We start from the raw sequence: 3713 nt of genomic DNA, 5'->3' as shown, positions 1-3713 counted from the left end.
ATTCGATATTTAAGTATATACATATCCACAGGAAGTCATGCAAAAAGTCTACAGGAACCACACAGCGCTGGGAGACCAACATGAATATAGTATAATGTTTTTTCTTTTTTAAATGTTATACAGTGCACTTTTTTTATTTACAAGCATTTTTAGTTTTACTTGACTTTTACAATAAGTCTTATTCTGCAGCAAAAAAAAATTGCACGTCTTGAGAGCAGAATCAGAATTTATGAAGAATGTGGCAGGAATTAAATGATTATGTTTGCCTTCATAATGATTGCAGCTTAAGGCTGGACCAAGACCTCTGGTTAGCAGATTGCATAGCAGCCGACCCTTAGAGACCTAAGATGCCATTGTTTGATCCGGTGCCAACTTTAACTGAAACATCTGTTTTGGGTAGACTGACCCTTTCATTAAAAATTGAAGTTTGAAACCCTACAAAACTGCAGCTTTCTGATCTCAGCCTCAGCAATTTGTTGCAAGCGGCTATAGAAAAACAACTTGGCCTTGTCTCAGCTTAAATATATTTGTATGAAGGTTAGCTGAATGTTGTATAGAAGTGGTCAGTATTTATTGCACACTGGAATGAGAATAGACCACTCATCTTATTGGTGTATTATCTGAGATAAAGCATTCTGGCATTTTTAAAAAATAGAAAATAAATGATAAAGATGACAATGGTGTACGCCAGAAGCTATTTCATTTGTCATATTGGTCATTTACCATATTTATAAAGTGAAAAATTTCAGCATTTTTATAATGTCCTCTTAAAAAGTTGAACCACACTTTTTTCAGCTTTTTGTGCTGTGTACAACGTAGCCTGTACACATGTATGGAGTTGATAAACTAAAACATCCTATTTCAGCTGTAAATGGAGAGCAATGAATAGAAACACTATGAAGTTAGAAACTGTTCGTTCAGATTTTCCTTTTTTGTTTAATGCTCACCTATGTCACTGCATTTGGAGTTGACTAGGAAGTTTGCCTTGGCACAGAGGTACGGCTGGAAGGGTTTGCCTTGGCACAGAGGTACGGCTGGAAGGGTTTGTCTTGGCACAGAGGTACGGCTGGAAGTGTAAAGTGGGTTTCAACAGAAAATCGAGTAATGAACTAGTAACAAATGAGTGTACAGTATATTTCATGCATTCTCTGTGTTGGCTAGATATCCGGTAATTTTTGGTCCACACCAAAACTGCTTTCTTCAACCACATTTACATCACACGATTCCACAGCATTTTCAGCAGCATGAGCTAATAACATAGAGAACACGGCAAGCTTTCATTTTTCTGCATAAGGTTACTACAGCACCAGCTAGGTGTCACACCATACTTAAAAATGAATATTAAAAAAATTCTTAATTTTTCTGGTCTCTAACATTCGTAGTCCATTGATAATACTTGTAGTAAAAAAAAACACAAATGTAATGATGAAAAGTGTAAACAAAAGTTTCTCCATGGTATGCTATGAAATGTGTTGGAACTTCTCTCACAATGCATTGTTACACTTCAGGACCCTAAAACTCCTCATTTGAACTATACCTTTTTTTTTTATTTTGACCATTGTCAAATTTGCCACTATAAATATGGTGGCAAATACATTTTTGTAAAAAAACAAAAGAGAAATACAACTGAAAGTTGAGGACAAAGTGAAACATGCCATTTAAAGTGCTAAGCTGTGAATTGTCCCGAGCGAAACAAAACATTTTCTGAGTACAATGCCTATATAAAAGTATAAGCAAATTGCAAAAACACATCCCAGTGCCATGATCTTTACTGTCAATGAAAGGCTTTTCTAAATATTGCAGCTTTGCTTCTTCTAAATATGCCCTATGTAGAATGAAGACTAAAAACATTGTACAATACAAAAAGCAGAATATCAGCCCTAGATTTTGGTTTACAGTGACATCGAATATTAGAAGCTATTTTCTTACTATTTTTATAGTACCCCAGTAAAGGAAACCTTAAGCAGAACTAGTTTCGTGGTTTTTTTTTTTTTGTTTTTTTTTTTTCAGAATATGAGAAAATAAACTTATCTGGCTGCCCTGGAATTGGACTCTTCCTTGCAGCTCTGGTCATTTCTCCTAAGTTGCATTGGTTGATGGGAGACATGCAGTACAACTTCCTTTGTGTTTTTTTTTTTTTTTTTTTTTTTGTCCTTTTTTAACCAGGTGGTGATTCACTGCCTTAAAATGCAACCATGTCATAATCAGTTTGTTTGTTTGGCATTGATGGTAAGATAAGTGTCTCCATAGCTGATCTGCATTGATATTATTAAATTAGTAAACTTTGCTTGCAAATGAGAATTGACAATTTTTTTTTCCAACACTTGGATTCCCTGACAGTTTTTTTTTCTCTTTTTTTTCTTTTTGCGCTCTCATCGCTTCTTGTATTTTTTCTTTTTTCCTATTCAGGTTTAGTTACACTGTTATATGATAGCAGCGATGCTGTAGAAGGGGTGCCTTCTTTTCTGTCCATATTCCACCATTTTTCCATTTTAGTTGAAGGTTTTCTACAAACAAAACCTTGTTTTGTTAAATGGCATCTGTAGGCCTGCTTTATAACCACAGCTGATACGTCCTCCTGTTTGCCCTGAGCGTGGTGGTGATGGGCTCATAAGACACTTTTGAAAGCTACAAAGCGCTCTTCCATTTGCTGCCGCAACATATCTAGCTCCGCGCTCTCTCCAAGCACACGTTTAGTAAAGGCCAAGAGGATATCTAAACAATGGATTCTGTCACCACTCACCATAGGCAAATCCATGGCAATACGTTCAATAGTGTTTGGCTTAGGAACTCTCAATGGATGCTCCAAGGCATCGGCAAAATCTGAGAGTTTACTGAACTGGATAAATTGGGTGGCATCGGGATCAAATGTCTCCCATATTTCATAAAATGTTTCAGTCATCCTCACTTAGAGGATCTGCGCTCTCTTCTGTGGTAACACTAAAATGTTCTAGGATTATAACAATATACATGTTCTCCACTATGGGAGAGGAGATGATGATATAGCTGACAGAGATTCCTACAGAGGGGTTTCCACAATCGCCTTGCATTGGACTTCCTGGGTTCTCCTTCTTAGGATCAGTCTGGGGGGCGGTTTAAGACTGGTAATAACAAGCCATCCCAGCCAGCAGAGGTAGTGATCTGAAATAAATCATGCTATTGCCAAAAGTCTCAAAGTTGAACATGTCATCTATCCCGGCTTCTTTCTTTACGTAAGCAAAGTTGTGCCAGTTTATGAACTGGAGGCGAGGAGAGAATTTTTTTCTCATCACAGGACACACCCTTCTGCCATTCACTTTTATGGAGATGGACAGTTTATGAAGGTGAGATCTGAAGATCTCACTGACCATCTCTGTAAAATATCTCCATCCCAGATCCTCCAACCCAGAGCTGGAGAATATGGGTGAGAAGCTGCTGTGATGTGAGGAAGATGGCTTCTTCCTTCCTAATATCAGCACCAGCGGGGTTAAAGGATGAGTTCACCTTTTTGGAACACGTTCCACCTGTTTTTAGGGTGGAATATGTTACATGTTCCTATAGCTGCAGCCACGCCTGCCACCCCTCCCTTTTGCAGATTGTCCAGGGAAACTTCTCCCCGTATTATCTGTCCAATTTGAAAACAGTGCGGCCGTGCGGTGCTCCGCCCACATTGCTGCGTCATTCATGGACTTCCGTGAATAAAATGAACTACGAGGTTCTGACAGCCCTAGTGG

General features: G+C 38.3%; 1 pseudogene; it reads right to left on the bottom strand.

Annotated features, from left to right (window-relative positions):
- Window positions 1-2608: 2608 nt before the first annotated feature.
- Window positions 2609-3350, bottom strand: LOC149470415 (sodium channel protein type 8 subunit alpha pseudogene; annotated as a pseudogene).
- Between the last annotated feature and the right edge of the window lie 363 nt (window positions 3351-3713).

Source organism: Staurois parvus, unplaced genomic scaffold, assembly GCF_062004578.1.
Source record: "Staurois parvus isolate SC_StPar_1 unplaced genomic scaffold, SC_StPar_1.0 ptg000046l, whole genome shotgun sequence".
In the NCBI taxonomy this organism is placed as follows: Eukaryota; Metazoa; Chordata; class Amphibia; order Anura; family Ranidae; genus Staurois; species Staurois parvus.
This window is presented reverse-complemented; position numbering and strand designations above follow the sequence as displayed.